This window comes from Phacochoerus africanus, chromosome 2, assembly GCF_016906955.1.
Source record: "Phacochoerus africanus isolate WHEZ1 chromosome 2, ROS_Pafr_v1, whole genome shotgun sequence".
NCBI lineage: Eukaryota > Metazoa > Chordata > Mammalia > Artiodactyla > Suidae > Phacochoerus > Phacochoerus africanus.
The window spans coordinates 38,992,661-39,013,162 of NC_062545.1; the positions used below are offsets into that span (position 1 = coordinate 38,992,661).

At 37.6% G+C, this 20,502-nt stretch overlaps 1 pseudogene; it reads right to left on the reverse strand.

Moving 5' to 3' along the window:
• Window positions 1-13,972: 13,972 nt before the first annotated feature.
• The window catches only part of LOC125120626 (ubiquitin-conjugating enzyme E2 R1-like), a 35,553-nt pseudogene continuing 29,023 nt past the window's right edge, over window positions 13,973-20,502 (reverse strand).

Genomic DNA, 20,502 nt, shown 5'->3' on the forward strand with positions numbered 1-20,502 from the left:
GTGATGTATGGCCTGAGGTTCATTTAGTAGGAGCCATCTGACAGAGAAATAAAGTTAAAGAGATATTGAGGAGTAACTACAGGACATAGAAAGGCCAGAAAAAGCAGGATAAACATGATGGTCCTAATCTTTCTCTAGGATTGAGACTGAGGTACTGTGTCACAGCCTCTTCTTAACAAACTCATTTACTCCCTAAAACTTGTTTTGTACAAATTTCTTCATTAATCATCCATCATGATACTTCGGCTAAGTTTTCATCTCTACTCACAGATACTAAAAATCTCTGAAAAATAAAGTGATATGAAATTCCAGAGACATTTTGGAAGCCTTTACTTTTAACTTGAAAAAAAATAGCATTATTAACAGAAGTTCACACTGAGCTCAAAGCACTTTCACATGTTCAGTATATTTTGTTATGTTTGGAGGAGAGAAAATTGAAGCTAAGACCTTCTTTCAGTAATGATCATTTTAATGTCTGCTATCACACTGGGTAAATAATGCATAGCTCTCAAATTTAGTGATGGAAAGCAATCATTTTTTAATAAAGATAGATAATTTCTCTATTTCAGCTTCAATATAAGTACCTATAGAATTAAAATATTGACCTAAACTACATTTCAAATGTTAGTCTTACTATGGCAATTCCCAAGGGTCAGGTCATATATTGGAAAGTTATTCTTAAAGATTTTAAATTTTCCTTAAAGTTGCAGATATTTCATCTTGGTATAGAGTGGTAAACATTATGTTTACCTCCTTGATACTCATGATTAGTGAAAATTTTTAAAAAGACTTAAGAATGAAAAAAGATGATGTATGAGCACTAGTTTAATTAAAATATAGACATGAAAAAATTACACTGTTAGTCATAGAAAGGGCAGGGGGTTACCACAGCACCACCTCTTCTGTTTCTTTCCACTGGTAAGAGCTCCACGGGTAATACCGCTGCTGCCTAGCTCTGCTTTTGCATTCACTTCTCTCTCTGCAGGGGAGATGGAGGGGCTTAATCTGAGTGGTAAATTCAAAGGGAAAAACCGGGCAAATGCAGCCCAGGCATTCCTCACTCTAAGGAGCCAGCATGCCCACATGCAACAGGCCCTAAATTTTACATACTGGCTCCTGCATGGGGAGGCTGTTATTATTCAGCCATGCCTGAGGCTTGTTAAGTGAGACTGTCTACTTTAGTATCAGGAGTCTCACCTTCTTGCAGATAGTCTCCAATATCAACTTGATCAGTAACAAAGGTATTATGTTGGCTTTAAGTTGTTTTATTTAGTGTAGTATTTCTCAGTTGACATTATTGGTTAGGCCCATGTCAACACCAAGCAGCAGTGAGTCAGTTATTCCTTCAGGATTATGCTTTGGTCTTTAAAGTTGTAGTGTAGTGAAGGCTTGTGTTTTATTTTCTACTCTATTACTAAAGGTTTGGTGAATGCATGTGTATGAACATAACTAGCAAATTTCAGGAAACAACAAAGAGCAGAGTCATGTACTTAGTAACTATATTTTGAGATCTAGCATGTGCTAGGAACAGTTTAGATACTGGGATTGTGGTAGTGGAAAAGAAAAAGTCCCTGCCTTTATGGCATCTACTTTCTACTGAGGCAAAGTAAATAATAAATGTATAATTGCATATAACATATATACACAGGATGCTAGCTTGTAGTGATAGGAATATTTAATAAGATGTTTTGCAAGGATAGCATCATTCTTCTTCAGGTAGGATGGTTAGGGAAGGCCTCTCTGAGGGAATAAAATTGACCCCAAGACCTAAAAATGTGAAGTGGTAGCCACAATTTTATCCAGGGAGAAAGGATTCCAGACAGAGGAAACAGACTTCAAAGGTCCTGAGAGGACTTATTAAATCCAATGGGCAGAAAGGTGACCAGAGTGACTGGGACATAATAGGAACTGCAAAGCAGGAGACAATGAGCCTGGAGAGCTTGGCCGGACCTACCTGGATCGTGAAATGAGACTTGTAAGCCATAATTAAAAAAAATATTTTATTCAAAAATGAAATTAAAATATATTGGAGTGCTTAAACTTCAGAATGCATGTGATCTGAATTCAGCTTCTAAATTTTCCCTTTAGCTGTTTTGGTGGAAAGTATTGCAGAGACAACAGTTAAGACTCAACTGAAGTGGCTCAGGCATGAGATAACTGCTCGTTTAGGGTTGTTCTTGTTGGGGAGTAGGAGTGGGCAGACTTTAAAAATCCAGGGAGTTAGAGTTATTAGTACTTATGTACAAATTACATTTGGGTGTGAGTAGGATTGCAACCTTAGGAATTAAGGATGACCCTACATATTTATCCTGAGCACCTAAGTGAACAGGAGTACAATGTCCAAAGATGGGGAAGATTTTTAGAGGATCAAGTTGGGCTTTATCTTGTACAAATGATTCTCTTTGTTTCTATATGTTTACGGTGTCTTTAGATAACCAAGCTGAGATAGCAAGCAATTAGGTGGATATATGTATGTGGGTCTCAGGGGAAAAAGTCAGGGCTAGAGATATTTTATCTGAAGTTTTTTACTGCCATGTGTTAGAGAATTGCTGGGAAGTAATGAGATTAATATAAAATATTGTACATGGACACAAATTGACCACAATTATGCTAAAAATGCATCTCTTATCTAATGTAATACTCACAATAGTATCACATTATACATGGAAAAATTAAAAGAGAGTAATGATTTGCCCAAAGTCGCACAGATAATGAGTGGCAGACTATCCCTTGAATTCATGCCTTTCTAACTCCAAAGTCCACACTCACTGGACTAAAATGAAGAGTGGAAATGGAATCCTCATCTTCCATGCTCTTAGAACAGGAGACTAAGGAGAACATTAACAAGTCCACAAATAACAAATGCTGGAGAGAATGTGAAGAAAAGGGAACCCTCCTGTGCTATTGGTGGGAATTTAAATTTGTACAACCACTACAGAAAACAGTATGGAGGTATCTCAGAAAACTAAATATAGAACTACCGTATAACCCAGCAATCTCATTCTTGGGCATATATCTGGACAAAACTTTCCTTGAAAAATACACATGCACCTGTATGTTCATTCCAGCTCTATTCACAATAGCCAAGACATGGCAACAACCTAAATGTCCATCAACAGATGAATGGATAAGAAGATGTGCCATATATATACAATGGAATACTACCCAGCCATAAAAAAGAAAAAAAAATGCCATTTGCAGCAACATGGATAAAACTAGAGAATTTCATATTAAGTGAAATAATCAGAAAGAGAAAGAAAAATACCATATAATATCACTTATATCTGGAATCTAATATATGGCACAAATGTAACTTTTCACAGAAAAGAAATTCATGGACTTGGAGAACAGACTTGTGGTTGCCAAGGGGTAGGGGAAGGGAGTGCAATGGACTGGAAGTCTGGGGTTAATAGATGCACAATATTGCCTTTGGAATGGATAGGCAATGAGATCCTGCTATAGAGCCCAGAGAACTATATCCAGTCGCTTGTGATGGAACATGATGGATGATAATGTGAGAAAAAGAATTATGTATATATGTTTGACAGGGTCACTGTGCTGTACAGTAGAAATTGACAGAACACTGTAAATCAACTATAATGGAAAATAAATGTAAACGCTATATATCTCCAAATGTCTCAGGTCTTTTCACTTCAGGTATTCTGTAACAGTTTGAAATGTTGAAAAAAACCAAACTACTATGAGGGCGTAATGAGAGACATGTTTGGTAGTTATTGTTTTTTAAAGAGCATGGATTAAACATCTACTCCTTTTTGCTTTTCATAATACAAATGAGCATACCGCTGCATATCAACAAAGACAATCTTTTACAAGAACTTCAAGATGCACACAACTGGTACATTAGTTAAATTGCTAAAGGACTATGGAGACATTCTGGACCAAATTCCAGAAACTAAATTGTAATTTAGAAAGATAATTACATAAAAAGTATAATCTGTCACAATGCTCCACTGGATAATATAATATTGAGTTTTAACTAACTTTGGCTTGTTTTTTTGAGAACTGAAAATATTTTCAATTTTTTAAAATTGCATGTTATAGGAATTGCCCCATATAAACTGAAGTCCACTAAACTGATGACATACAAAATATTAGTTGTAACACTGTATTACAGTGAGGTCACAACATTGTTATAGTTTTGGTCCTAAACTACTTATAAGGTAAATGAACTACTTTTTGTGTATATACACCTCATACTTTTTCTATTCACAATGTGGTTGAGAAGGTCTGAGCAAGGCTAATTAAGGTATAAAGGAATGTTTAAACATTGAAGCTTTTCTTTGGATAATTATCTATTCTTAGGTGAATGGATGAGAAGGATTGGAATCTGAAGAACTATAAAATGCTCCTGCTTGCCTACAAGGTTCAAATACATTCTGTTTCAATATTCAATATCCGGAACCATAAATGTATATTAAATGAAAATTTGTCATCATGGGAATCAAGCAGATATAGTAGAATAGCACTTGATTTGGGTTATAGCTTACAAGGCTGAAGTTATATATACATGTATTAATCACCTTTCACTAAATTATTATGTATTAACAAATGACCTGATAACTCTCAGAAGCTTTAAAAAAATAAAAGGTTGTTTCTTATTTGGTTATGTCTCAACTGCAGGTCAGCCACAGCATTGTTTCATACATCTTCTACCTGAAGAGTCAGGTCTTATCTATGCAGAGTGCATTATTGTTATTCTAACATTTCAACTTAAATAAAGCTCACTTATATTAAATACTGTTTGTGTGCTGGCAGGGAAAAAAAAAAAAAGATCAGTGGCAGAACCACACCACAGCTCTTAGAGCTTTTGCCAGAATGTGGCAACATCATTTCCAAAGCAAGTCACATGGCCAAACTAACGTCAATAGGCCATGGAACTATAGCCTCTTACAGAGAAGGCAACATATAATTGGGAATAATAATAGAATTTACCATAGTGCACATGATACAGCTCATAGCAACCACAGCATATGAATTTTGATTATGCACTAAAGTAGAAATCAGGCAACTCTGATCTAGAAATCATAGAGAGAATAAATAGCTCTATCGGAATAGCATCTGGTTATTCTACCTGCAATGAACAGGCAAGGGTATGTATTAAAACACACTGGCAAGTCAGACACACACACATATTGGTGTTAATAATCAATAAACTTTGAAGACTCTGAGTCATGCTGCCTCCCAATGTCTTTAACTGGATAGCCGTTCAGTTATCAATAATTACTGAGACTATTGAAAAAAAGAATGCCATGAAGGACAGCTGTTATCTGTGAGGCCATGTTCTGTGTTTTGTCTCTAATTGATGGCAATAGTTTGAAAAATGTTCCTCTTTGTAAGAGAATATATTTATTACCAAATAGGAAGAGAATAAGTTGTTTTTCAAATCAAAAAAGATTTATTACATGTTATTGTTCATTCTACATACCATAATACTGTAAGTATTAGAAAAGAACACAAAGTATTCTTTTTTTTTTTTTGTCTTTTTGCTATTTCTTTGGGCCGCTCCCGCGGCATATGGAGGTTCCCAGGCTAGGGGTCGAATTGGAGCTGTAGCCACTGGCCTAGGCCAGAGCCAGAGCAACACGGGATCCGAGCCACGTCTGTAACCTACACCACAGCTCACGGCAACGCCGGATCGTTAACCCACTGAGCAAGGGCAGGGACCGAACCTGCAACCTCATGGTTCCTAGTCGGATTCGTTAACCACTGCGCCACGACAGGAACTCCCACAAAGTATTCTTATAGCTATGATGTCCTTATAATTTTTACCCAAAGAAGTGTCAATCAGTATTCCAAGTATTTATACAAAACCATCAAGTATGCTAATTTATGACTTCAACGTATGTTGCAATGGATGAAAATTTAATGTCTAGAACTTAGAAACAGGCTTCAATTGAACCTTTTGGAAGAGCAGCAAGTGAGGAGTTCAAAATTTCATAATTTACAGTAACAAGAAGCAGAAAAGTCAGTGACTGAAATAAGTCTGGGAGTTAACCAGCCAGAGTGAACTCATTAAGCAAAAAACTTTAACAAAATCTGAGGTTAGTGTATTTTTATCATTAGTCATCTCTGGTCCCACAAAAGAGACAATCAAGGCGACATAATCCTACTTTAATAAGGGCTTGCCAAATATAGCTCTTCAAAATTAATTAGCCTACTAATCATAAAAGAGAAGTGAATAGGTAGGTAGACTCTGTAACATTGAAAATACCCTGAAGAAGTACCAGACCCATTTTATTCTATTTAACATGTCTATTAGTTTTATCTCACATGATACTAATATTAACATGCTGGATGATACTCTTATTAATAATTTTCATTGTTTCTTTATATAGCTAATCTTCACAAAGACCCCATCATTCATGACTCTAGTGAATCACGTTGGTAAGTTTGTTTTAAAAAGTATCCTAATAAAGAACTAGATATCAAATAATGAACAGAAAGACAAAATAAGAATGTAAGCATATTTATTCTCTTCCTCATTAATGTTTGAGGGAATATATGAAATAAAGTACCCTATTTCACAGTGGAACTCTGAAGGCAGCTGAGGAAACAGAGTTGAGTAAGAATGGTAGAAAATATGGACAGGAAAATGAAAAAGTAACCAAGTGGAGGAAGAAATGCAATTACTATTCCCTATGACTCTCAATGTGTTATGTGATAAGATAGCATATTTTTGTGATTTGCTGAAGATCTTCAAAAAGTGTTGACATAGAGAAGAGTATTAGGGACTTCCTCTTTCTCACAGTCTAGAATTTCATTTTTTATGGTTCTTTTTGTAGCCTTAACATCTAAGTGAACTAATGTAATCCCAACCTAAACCATTTGTACATGAGCTGTTACACACATAATGCACCCGTGCACTCCACACACCAACTGACTCAAGAAATATCCATCATGCTGCCACTATGCCAGGAATACAATAGGTGCTGAGGTACAATCTTCGTGTGACACGAGGCAGTTTTGACATGCTAGCTAGTCAGGAGCTGGAAAAAAAGAACCAGCTGCAGATAGAAATTTAAGTAGTTATCAGCATATAGATGGTATTTTCAAAATGGAATTGAATCAGATCACTTGGGGAGGTAATAGACAGACATGACAATAGGATCAAGGGAGACCTAAGGAATACCAATATTTAGGGGTATCACAGACAGAAAGCAGTTATTGAAGTAGGAAAAAATTAGAAGCAGAACAATAGAGAATTTTAAGAACAAGGAAGCAGTCAATTCTGTATAACTTTCCTGAGAGATCCAGTAAAAAAAAAAAAAAAGGAGGACTCAGCAGAGTGCACTGGATTTTTGTATCATGAGGTTGTTGGTGACTTTGACAGAATCAGTTTTAGTGGCACGCACCTTGGGAAAATTAGACAAGAACACACAACACATACATGCACAGATGTACACACTCATGCACATTCATGCACACACAATTATGGTACAGATAAATTATATCTAGGATATTCCATTGATTGGAAAGCAGAGTATTTCTGTAATCATTCAATAACTCTGAAGAGACTTAATTCAAAATGTGCCTTTGACTTGGAGGAAGTAACAACTTATGTAAGCAACTATTATTTTTCTACAATCAATGTCTTGGCCCATGGATTTAAAATGAGCTATCTAAATAATTTACTTCTTACATTGCTAAAGATATTCCGTACTAACTGACTGTATCTGACACTATGAAACTAAGCAATCTCTTTAAAAACCACCAGAGAAGACTAAGTGATTGATATGCAAATAATTTCAGAATTAGTCTAAGCAAGTTAGTTTCTGTGCACACTGTTAAATATTTTTTTTCTTAAACTACCCTAAATATTTTAATTCTGGATTTATTAAAAACAGTTGCTAATATATCCATAAAATAAGTCCTTTTAAAGAAGTATAACTGAGTTCTATGAATTCCTAAAGTATGCTTTACAGAATATCCTACTCTATCCCAATCCACCACCACACACACATTATTTATTCAAGTCATAGATCCCAAGACCACTCAACCAGGAGAATCAAGATTTATACAGTAGTTATAATTCATGTATGAACAACAGTGACATCATGTGGCTAATGCTTTATGCCTGAAACTATTAGACTAAGAACAACAACAACAACAAATTGTCTGTGCTATGTACATCAAAACTTATCTCAAATGATTCATGCTGCTTGTGTCATGCAACATAATTTCTTTCTTAAGGCCTCTGATCACAGTGCAATTCCTTCCAAGGACAGGTGTGGATTCACTCTATGTTTATAAGTTTAGATTGTTCAAAGATTAATATTATGGAATAGGGTTTGTTGAAGGCCAGTGATCAAGTCTTACTTCTTTGTGTCACCAAAAGATTCAGTGCCTTCTGAATTCTAAATGTTTTTTGAATTCTATCTTGTCTTCCTTGTCCTGGGTATTCTCACGCTAAAAATAAATACCTAAATGGCAATTTAAGAACAGATACCATTGGAGCTTCATTACCCAGCTGTTTTCTAACTTTGGGGGAATGGCTATATTTCAATTCCATTTGAGCAGTTCTCTTAACAAACTTGAATTATGGTAATATGCACTCAGGGATTTGCTCAAAGACAGTTTACTGCATTATCAGCTAGAATAATGACCAATTCAAGACTATTACATAGTATTAAAAATAAAACAACTTCCAGCTATTTTTCCTTTATAATCGAGGGCAATGTCTTTATCATTAATTTCATAGAATTGCTGTATTTAGATTACAGGTAAATATCCAACTGTATCAGTAACATCTTAGCTAGGGAATGTCTAGTTAAAGGTACATTCTTTTGTTGTTGTTGTTGTCTTTTCTAGGGCCGCACCCACGGCATATGGAGATTCCCAGGCTAGGGGTCCAATCAGAGCTGCAGCTGCTGGCCTACACCACAGCCACAGCAACGCCAAATCCAAGCCGTGTCTGAGACTTATACCACAGCTCACAGCAATGCCAGATCCTTAACCCACTGAGCAAGGCCAGGGATAAAACCCTCAACCTCATGGTTCCTAGTCAGATTTGTTTCCATTGAGCCACAATGGAAACTCCTAAAGGTATACCCTGAAGTAATGTGATATTCAGTAGATGACAGATTGCTGCTCCCAAAACTGCTCAGTATTAATGCACTCCATCTCCTAGCACAGTGGTAAGTAACATGCTCTGGAGTAAGAAAACTTGGATGGTAATTTTGACTTCAACATTTATCTGACCTTGAGCCACTTACTATATTTTCTTAGAGTAGTTATCTCCAAAATGCGGAAACATACTACCTCATGGAGTGATCATGAGTCTTAAACTAGAAAAGTCTGTATACCATTTGCCAAGGTCTGAAGGTTTGTGTCACCACCCCCCATTCATATGTTGAAATGCTAACCCTCATTGTGATGGTTATAGGAGGTGGGGCCTTTGGAAGGCGTGTAAGTCATGAAGATAGAGCCCTCATGAATGGAATTGGTTCCCTTTATAAAGGAAACCTTGGTCAGCTCCCTAGTCCCTCCCACCCTGTGAGGACATAGTGAAGAAGTTTTGCAACCTAAAGAAGGCCCTCACTCATCATGATCTCTAATTTTCAGCCGCCATAAGTAAGAAAAGTAAATTCTATTATTTACAAGCTACCCAGTAATGGCGTTTTGCCACAGCAGCTTGAACAGACTAAAAATAGCATTTCATAGGTTTTGGCACATAGCAGGTGCTCAATACTTCAAACTATAATTTTGAATTAAACTCATGGCATTTATTATTTTTATTTTCCATCTATGTTTCTGTTTTCTTAATTCGAGTTAAGTCATACTGTATAATTAATCATTTTACTCCTCTTTTCTACCATTTTTAAAACCTAGTGCTATGTCTTTCTATACTTTATTTCCTTTATCCTCTTTCTAGTCCAAGGAAGCACCAGGTAAGTAGTGTAGGTAATTTTTGCTAATATATTATACTTACCTAGTTATTCTTCAGCAAGTTAAAGATAACTTTGAAAATACCAACAGCTTTGAATCCCTTAGGTTGGAATTTGGTTATCTAGACTTCTTATTGTAATTAGATGGAATCACTTTGATATCTCATTTACTACATAAAGTGTGTACAGCAAATAAATCTACCTGTGAAAGACATTTAAAACTCTCATCTAGCTATTATGTTGGTCTTTAAAAAAAACAATAAAATCAAAATATATGAAATACTCTAAAATATATAACAAAAAATATATAACATAAAAATACACCTACACAAAATTTACACATTTTGTTACCATGCTTGAAAAGAAGTTTGTGTTAGTTCACTGTTTTAATAACCACAGAATTATTTTCATTTATTTATTCAACAAATATGAATTAAGATCCTACTATGAGCTCAGTACTGTTTTTGGCACAATTATTCCATAGTAAACAGAATAGAGAAGATCAGTTTTTCTGAGGATTATATATTGTATGAAGGAGAAATGGAAATAAATAAATAAGGAAGGAGATAAATAAATATACATCAGGTGGTGGTAGGAATTATGAAGAAAAATGATTTAGGGGTTAGGTAGACTGTTATGGGGTATTATTTCACATAAGATGGCCAAAAAGGCATATTTCATAAATAAATATTTTAAAAGACTTCAGAAGTTGTCAGGAAGAACATTTCAGGCAGAGAGAACAAGAGCAAAATCCTACAGTGGAAGTAGACCTGGTGTGTATGAGAAATTCTGAGACTAAAGCAGAGTTAATGAGGAAGAAAGTGTTTGGAGAATAATTCAGAGAAACAGCCTTACACCAAATCATGCAAGGCTCTGTAAGCTACAATGATACATTTAAATTTTGTTTTGATCCAAATATTAAAAGTCATTTAAGAATTTGATCTGAGAAGGGACATAATCTGACCTATATTGTAAAGGCTTACTCTGGCTTTGGATTGAGGTGGGAAGGAAGACAAGAGACCAATTAGGAAGTTTTCCAGCAATCCAAGAGATGGTGGTGGTTTGTCCAAGATGTTTGTGGTAGATGTGGGAGAAAATGTTCATATATCAGGTATGATTCAAAGCAGGAATTTAGAGGAACTTTTAATGGATAGGATGCAAAATGTAAGAGAAAGGAAGATTCAAGGATGGCTCAAAGATCTTAGCTTCAGCAGCTAGAAGAATAAATGAAGATGAGTAGAATGGACAGGCACTTTTTTTTTTTTCAGTAGTGGAGAAGAAACAGAGAGAAAGGTAATGAAGAGTTTAATTGTGATTATTTTTAATTTGAGATGTCTTTCAAATATTCAAGTGGAGATGTTGAATAGGAAGTAGGATATTTCTGGAGTTCCCATAGTGGCACAGTGGAAACAAATCTGATTAGGAACCATGAGGTTGCAGATTTGATCTCTAGCCTTGCTCAGAGGGTTAAGGATCTGGTGTTGCCATGAGTTGTGGTGTAGGTCACAGATGAGGCTCAGATCTGGTGTTGCTGTGGCTCTGTGTAGACCAGCAGCAACAGCTCCAATTGGACCCCTAGCCTGGGAACCTCCATGTGTCACGGGAGCGGCCCAAAAAAGACAAAAGACGAAAAAAGAAAGGAAGTAGGATATTTCAGGATGGGATTTAGAGGGAAATTCCCCAAAGAGTTTAAGATTGTGAGAGTTATCAAATTATTGATGGTATTAATTCCACACAAGAAGAAGAGATGACCTGGGAATTGAGACTAGGTGGAAGGTATTTTGAGAGGAGACGGATGAGAAATGAACAGTAAACTAGGAACTAACTAAGAAATAATGTCCTGGAGGCCATGTCAGGAGAATTTGTCGAGAGGAAGAAGAGAGGTGGTTAAGTGTGTTAAATGGCGCTTGACAGGTTGAGTCAAATAAGAACTAAGAACTGACCAAAGGATTTGCCAATATACAGCTCATTGGTGTCTAGGTGACTGTGCTATGAAAAACATAAGGACAAAAGACTGACAATGGTGAGTCCCATGAGGGAAAATGTAGGGAGAGGAATGGACACAGGAGACAAGAGTTGTCATGAAGAATCGGGAGACTTCCACTTAAGAGAAGCTTTAGTAGAAAAGTGGCCTGAAACATTCTGAGACATCATTTTCAAAGTAAAGAAGAAAGTATGGCATCTTGCAGTAATAAGAAGGAGGCACAATGGCCAGTAGGCTTCTTTGGGTTTAGAAGCAGCATATTCCTCATTTGGGAATTTTTCTCTAGCCTTATTACCATTTGACATGAAAAGTCACAAGCTTTGAGGGGGGCCCAGAGGAGCAAAATTCTTAATAGTAGTTCTAGGCAGTAATATGTGTAGAAAAGGCATTTAAGCCACAGGACACAGAACCATCTATCATTTTAGAGGCACCTGTGATGGGAAAAGATGCCATGAGGCGGTTACAGAATGCCCCAGTAAAAGAATTACAATATAAACACCTAGAGCTCTAAGGCCAAGCCATATCATCTACAGAAAAGGACTATATGACATTCAAAAAAGAGCCGTTGGTTTACTACTAGGTCCTAAGATGGAGCATCTGATCATGGACCATCAAGTGACTATTCTGAAAGATCTGCCCATCTTTAGCTGGAAACTGCTAGATGCATCAAGTCATGTTAGGCTAACCCAGCAGCAAACAACTGTAAAATAGAAATGGTACGGAGTTCCTATTGTGGCTCAGTGGAAATGAACCTGACTAATATCCATTAGTACATGTGTTTTATCCTTGGCCCCACTCAGTGGGTTAAGGATCTGGTGTTGCTGGTGAGCTGCAGATTGTGGCTCAGATCCCGCATTGCAGTGGCTGTGGTGTAGGCTGGTATCTGCAGCTCTGATTTGATCCCTAGCCTGGGAACTTCCATATGCAGGAGGTGTGGCCCTAAAAATAAAAAATAAAAATAAAAGGAATGGTATATCTAGGATTAGGCATGAGCAGAGTCCAAAGGCAAAATAAGTTGCAAAAACAGGTGGCCCAGACTCCCATGTTACCCACCACTGTCACAGTGGCACCACTCCCTTGGCTAACACAGTCCCATGGCTGGGGGCCGGGGTTAATAAGATCAAATGACAGGAGGAAAATTGACTGAGTTCTTTTAAGAATGGATTGGTTTGCTAGATGTCTACAACCTGAAAATGAACACTAGCTACAGTCCAGCTCTGCTCAAGGGAGGACCATAAAGACAGCAGTGAATGAAATGCTTATTAACAGGTGCTCCTTTGGATGGTAAACTTGCTCATCCCCTTTGCAAGGGAAGAGAAGTAGTCTGAGGTTGGAAAATATAGAAAAATGGACATTTGAGGATAATTTGCTGAAAAGGAGAAAGATTTGGAGATTGGAGATTTGGGCCAAGGAAATCTGGGAAAGGGGCATATGGATGGATCTATGGGAGTGGACCTTAAGTATTTTTGTATCACACATTCAAGCCTTCCAGAGAGTACCCACACTAGAACGTCAATAAATTACCAATGTGACAAAATAATTCAGCCAGGTGACATCAACCAGGCTTTGCCATCAGCCACCCCAGTCTTGGCACAATGAGCACATGAGAGTTGTTATGGTGATAGGAAGGGAGGTTCTGAATGGGCCTTACAGCATGGGCTCCCTCTTACCAAAGGTGATCTACCTTCAGCTGCTGCCAAATGCCCAAACTACCAGCCAACAGAAACAAAGGCTGAGTCCCCAATATGACACCATTCTTGCAGAAAATCTACTAGACAACAGGTTAAGTTGGTTACCTGGAACCCTTTTCTGTCAGTTGGGCCTTAGACAGCACCACTATTCCAAGCTTAGTGCTTGACCTTCTTCAGTGAAATTACACAATCATATCAACTAAAGAACATGCTTGAGTGCAAATTAGGTGAGGTTGTGGACACATGACCATAGGATCCACTGGTCCTACTGCATACTGCACCTCCCAGAAGCTGTCAGGCTGACAAGAGTGATCAAAAAATTTCTGAAATCATAACTGAGGTGCCAGCTTGGAGATTATATTCTACATCATTCTCCTGAATGTAGCATACAGTCATCTCTCCTTATCTGTGGTTCCGCTTTCCTTGGTTTTGGTTATCTGCAGTCAAATGTGGTCCAAAAATATTAAAAGGAAAATTTCTGGAGTTAGCAACTCATATTTTTAAAATTGTGCACCATTATGAGTAGTCAGATAAAAATCTCACGCCAACCCACACCATCCACGATCCTCCTCTATCCAGCCTGGGAAGTTAATCATCCCTTTGATGTATCCTGCCTGTTAGTCACTTAGTAGCCATCTCAGTGTTCAGAATAACTGCCACTGTATTGCAGTGCTTATGTGCAAGTTAACTTTTATTTCAATTAATTATGGCCCCATTGTGCAAGAGTAGTGATATGCTGGTAATTCAGATATGCCAGAGAGAAGCTGTAAAGTAATTCCTTTACACCTTCCAGGGGAAATGTGAAAGTTCTCCACTTAATAAGGGAAGAAAAAAATCTTATGGTAAAGTTGCTAAGATCTACAGTAAGAGTGACCCTTCTATCCACAAAATTGTGAAAAAAGAAAAGTTTGTGCTAGTTTTTCTATTGTACCTCAAACTGCAAAAGTTATAGCCACGGAAAATAATTGTTTAATTAAGATGGAAAAGGAATTAAATTTGTACATTAGGATATTTTGAGGAGAGAGAGATCACATTCACATAACTTTTATCACAGTATATTGTTATAATTGTTCTATTATTAGTTATTGTTTTTAAAATTTTGCTGTGCCTAATTTAGCATGGTATAAATAGGATTTGGTACTGTCTGAATTTTCAGGCATCCAGTGGGGTCTTGCAATGTATCCCCCATGGATAAGGGGGAGTTCTACTGTACACACTAAATTAACAGCCCTTATATGGGTCTGTGCCCCCACTGGGTGGAATACTTTTGTCTAGGTCTGGGAGCCCAGGTGAGAAAGTAGGAGAAAACCTGCTTACTGTTACTCCCAGTGAGTCACTTGGTGAATGTGTGCTTCCCTTGCCTGCAAGTCTAGGCTCTGCAGGTCTAGATTTGCTTGTTACACCAGGGAACATAGCAAGTGTCCAGCTAAACTCTAAAATGTGGCTGCAGCTTAGTCATTTGGGCTCCTTATGCAAGAAGACTAACAGGAAAGTAGGAACTGAGTCATTGTTTTCAGGTGGAATTAACTCTGTCCCTCAGGAGGAGGTAGGCTTCCTGTTATGTAAAGGAAGTAGGGAAAAAAGTGTTTAGCATTTAAGTGATCCACTGACATATCTCTTAGAACTCTTTTGCCCAGTTGTGAGAGATACTTGACAAATGCAGCAGTCATAGCCTGATAAGGGCATGGTGATCAGGAGCAAAGATACCTCAAGAAGATCAGAGTTAGCCCATCTGATAAGCATCTGGAACCGGTAGAGGTAGCTAGGTAGGGGAATTTCAGAATGGACAGCTGAAGAGAGAAAATATGAGCATCAGTCATGGCTTCAAAACTAGCTATAGCAGTAGGAACTATCGTTTACCTTAGCAATCTTTCTCTTGCAAATCTTCCAAGGAAAAGAGACCAGCCAGAAGCCTGAAGGAACTGGTCCTAGACGGGACAAACTTATACAGAGCAAGAGGATATCAGCAGCTCACAGATGATATAGTGTGTCATTCAGGTTCTCCCCTCAGCCTTCCATCCCTGACCAAGCTCACCATTCCAGCTGCTTGGATCACTGCCTGCTGACAACTCAAAAATGAGTTCCTCCTTGCAAACTACCCTCAGATGAAAAAAGTTGCCTGGTCCAAGGTAATGTTCCCCTTCACCAGTCAGCTCTCATCTAATGATTGGACCATGCAGGAGGTACAAAATCCTGGTTCTGGCCTCAATTTGAAATGATTCAGCACAACTCTGAAGGTGTACTACAAAAAGTAAAAAAACAAAAACCTCATTTAAATAGAGTTGAGAGATGAGTGGGGGAGCTCACACATCTTGTGGTGATAGCAGAACCCAAAAGCAAGAAGAAAGACTCCTCTTCTTCCCTGGCAAGGATTCAGACAATGAAAAGTCACAGACTTTTTTTTTACTACAGCCCTCCCAACTTCCTTTTCCCCTCTATAAAAGAGTCCTCCTTCCCTTGTCATTCAGGGTCTAGCATGTGGCTTGCCATTGTTGCAGACCCCATATTACAATTCTCTGCTGATCCCAAATAAACTAATTTCCCCCCACTCCCTGGAGAAATAACTGGTGGTCTGTTCAAGTAACAGTGTAACTGAGCAGGGGTCTGTGGAGATACTGGGCAAAAATCTTTCTGTGTCCCCCATTTCTTATTTTTAGGAAATGGGCCTCATTCAGGCCTCCTTGGCCTTTCCTGAGTTCCAAGGGGTAGGTTCAGACAGTTGCTGATTAGGGAAGGGAGGGGATGCAAAGATAAGGGAGGAACAGTCAAGCAAGAATAGTGCAGCCTTGGGGCAGTATCCTGGTTCCCTGTCAAGGGACACATATAATAATGCAGTCACCTTGCATGTCCCGGTTCTAGTGCTGGTCAGAAGAAGAATTTCCAGACTCATAGTAAGGTGAAGAGAAAGAAGAGTTTTTTTGAAGACTTTGCAAATGCTGCTAGCCTAGTAGGATGACTTTCTGATTGTCAGGGAGAGCCAACCCCAATGTAAGTCAGCTGCTTTTTTTATATAGTCAGAGGAAAAGGGTGGTAGGGCTTTGCTGCAGTCTGAAAATCACTTCATTCCTGATAAAACCTGCTTGAGTTAAGCCATCACTTTATTGAGAGGAGAGCCTGTAGGAATAGGCTACTTTCTTATGGGAAGAGAGCCAGGCCTGTCAGGAGTATCAGCTCCAGGTTTTGTCTATCAGCTTCAGGTGTTGTATTTGAGCCAATACACTACAGCTTGACTTCCACTTGATAAACCCAAGAAAAAAGTTATATTCCTTACTTTTCTTTTAGACATGAATTCTTTAATATTGAATGGCTTGGAGCCCTACGTTGTGCTTCTTCCTTATTTGACTGAACTCTAAACACAGTCTCCTGTAAGCTAAAAATCAGATATACCCTGAGCACAATTGCCTGTGGGTTAAAGATTATTAGCACATGACATTTTTTCAGGTGTAGGAGAAAATGTCCCAATAAAAATGTAGAAAGGAGAGACTCCGGCCATGATGACTACGCAAAGTCTAGCCAACTGCCCCAACCACCCCTCCCCCACACATCTGCTTCTGTAAATTTGTTTCTACATCTACTACCTTGCCTGACGTCACTCTTGTTTGACTAGCCAAGCATGGACCCGGAAGAGGTAGCCCATAAAAGCCTTGTGAAACCCTTCTTCCGGGCTCAGACTCTGGAGATGGATCTCCTCTGAGCCTGCCGGCAAAATAAACCTGAGTTCTCCAACTCCACCGCAGCCACAGAGCTGCTGGAGCTAGTATGCTACAGCCACAGGGCTGTCGCCAGAGCTGATATGCTGCAGTGCAGGGCTGCTGGGTAGCTGCCCTAACACAGGAACTTTCCTAGCTTGTTCTAATCTCTGATCAATCAATATGCCTCTTTTGCAAGTACTGTTATTCCAGGCAATAACCCAGAAGACCACCACCAGAATCATGCCAAGATATCCTGACATCAGCTTGACTAATATTCCCCCAAAGAGAGAAGAATATGAGACAGTAATTTTTTATGGTATTTTCCTCAATAGTTTGATATTTCATTGTGAAATAAATTTAACAGTATTTTTAAAGAATGGATGTCAAATACAAAATATGTAGACACAACTAGCTAAATTAATTTCCAAACAATGCAAACAGAATCTTACAGCAAAGCATAGATTTTTCTGTTACTTTTGGTTTTGGATTCCCTTCTGATGCACAAGGAACCTCTGCTTCCCAACAGCCAATTTTCTTTTTTTCTAAGTAGAGATTTTTATGAGACTTAGTTCTTCTGCTTTTCTTCTTTTCTAATTTAGATTTTACCCCAAAATGTGAGCTACATAAAAAGGTATTAGCACAATAGAAACAAGGAGAAAAAAACCCAAAAACAACTTCTGTTTATTCCTAAATACCCTATAGGAAGTTGTAAAAAGATTCATGCATAACAATAGAATGTAAATTTAGGCAATGATTTGGATCTTCTCCAATTGCAGCCTCAGCCTCGCAAACAACAGATTTCCTTAGAAATTCATTGTAGCTCAAACATAAAATTCTTGTTTCACCATGGCTAATTGACATCGCACAAGCATATGTAATGAGTTTTTCAATAAAGAAATAAATACCTTTTGTGTAGAGGGAGAAGAAAGGCCAATATGGAAGAATATTTTAGTAAATGAGTCAAGACAGGGATTCAGATGTTTTAAGTCTTTTCATTTATATTTGCATTTATATCACTGATCCGAAAATTTTCCAAATGAAAAAGTGACAGCACTCTGTGACAGAGGCATCCTAGATTAAATATGGGGGAAAAAAACCCCCAAGGTCCCCGTATTTAATTAGTATAAAAACATTAGCCTTGAAAATTTACATAGTTTCATTTCTTCTTCTTTTTTTGACCCGGGGATATGAGAAAAATAATAACTAATATATAATATAGAAATGGGATGAGTTTAAAACCACTGCTTTCTTAGCCCATGTGATTCACTCAACTTGCTATTTTTAAACCACTTTTTGAAAATCTGCTAGCTTCTAGAAAAGATTTAAGATAGTTTTAAAAACTAAAGCAAGAAAAATAAGAGGGTAGGTAAAAGAGTATACGAATATAGATAGAGAGTAAAATGAGAATAAAATTAATAAACTAGGAATTAGATTAGCCTACAGCAGCTTCCTTTAGCTGAGCAGTACATTTAATAGAGGACTGCTAATTTGGCCTAAACTTTCTAGCAGCCATCAGAAAGAATTCGTGATGATAGGATAGGGATTCAGCTGACAACCTCTATGATGTAGGAAAAAGTAACAGATTAAAATAAGTACAGTGTTCCTTGTTGCTAAGACCTTTCTTCTAAGTCTTACCAAAGATGCCACCACACTGTAATTTTAAAAGCTTCAGTTATATTTTGTACGAAAACTGTTAGGAAGCAAATGTTCTCAGGGGAAATCTTTTGCTTCTTGGGGAATTTTTGCTTTTACCCAATTTTTGTTAAAGAGAAAATCATTCTGACACTTGTTAAAATGGTCAGGAAGACTTTTTTTCAGACTACCGCAATGGGGTATTTTCACAGGGAAAGGGATCAGGCTCAAGTCCCAATACAGTAAGGCAAAGTAAGTATTTACAGGCAAAAAGTAGGATGCTGGGGCTCAGTGGATGGAAAATTACTAAGGGGAGACATCAAAGGTAGGGAGATTTTTGCTAAACTGGCTTTATAGGATTCTTGCTAAAGGCAGGCCAATGATTTATACAAGGAAGTTAGGAGATGTGGAACCTGACCAGATATCAAGGGTGGGGGAATGTCTGACAAATTGACTTTGCAGAATTTTTGCTAAGACTGGGCAATCGGGTCTGGCAAACACAAGCTAGACACAAAAGGCCATGTGTGAGACCTAGTCAAGAAGAGGCTGAAGATGTGGGCTCAAAGGAGACTAGAGTTTAGTCAAGGATATAGTCTTAGTTAATATTTACCATGAGCTAACAATGAAGACTACCAAGATCTGTTCAAAAGAAGTTTGGCAAATACTTATACTTTTGGTTAGCACATTTGCATCTAAAACAAAAGCCTACAATGAAGCAAATATCACTAAGACCTCAGTCTGAGAAAAAGAAACAAAGGATAGTTATTTCCCACTCACATGCTTCCAAATGGAGGATCTTGAATGTTTTATTTCAGGATAACTTTTCATTTTTAAATACTACTGAGAACACCAAAAAACTTTTGTTTACACAAGTTATATTTTCTATTTAAGGAACTGAGAAATTTAAAAAAACATTTAAAATAGCAATAATAAACATTTTATATGCTAATATGTTTCATAAAACAACTATTTTTTCAAATTAAAAAAAATAGTGAGATGAGGTGCATTATTTTACATTTTTTGCAAATCTCTTTAATGTCACAACTTAATAGAAGACAACTGGGTCTTCTGATTCCTTTGAGTGCAATGTATTGTTTTGGTCGAAGTTCATGAAGAGGACATAGTCACACACACACATGTGGTTGAAAAAGAGGACCTTGCAGACCTCTAAAAAGAAGGCTTCAAGGATCTTCTAACCACACTTTGAAAACCAAGCCACTCCTAGTCTTTGTATCTCTACTCACTCCCCTTCAGGGAAGAGCTGTGAATTTCTTGATTATATGGAATAGAAAGTAGGCTGCTCTGTAACAGGGTCCATTTTGTACAGAGCTAAAGCCACATTTATCACCAAGATTAAAAGTTATAGAGTTCTTTAGTAGCACAGTGGGTTAAGGATCCAGTGTTGTTACTGCAGCTCACTACTGTGGCTCAAGTTTCTATCCCATAGATTCTATTCCATATTCAATGGTTGCAGCCAAAAAAAAAAAAGTAAAACATTTATCTCCATCCGTCTGTCTGACTGCTGTGCTGATCCCTCAAACCAGTTTTGAACAGAAGATGAGAAGATATGAGTGTTATTTATTGCCCTCCCTTAAATG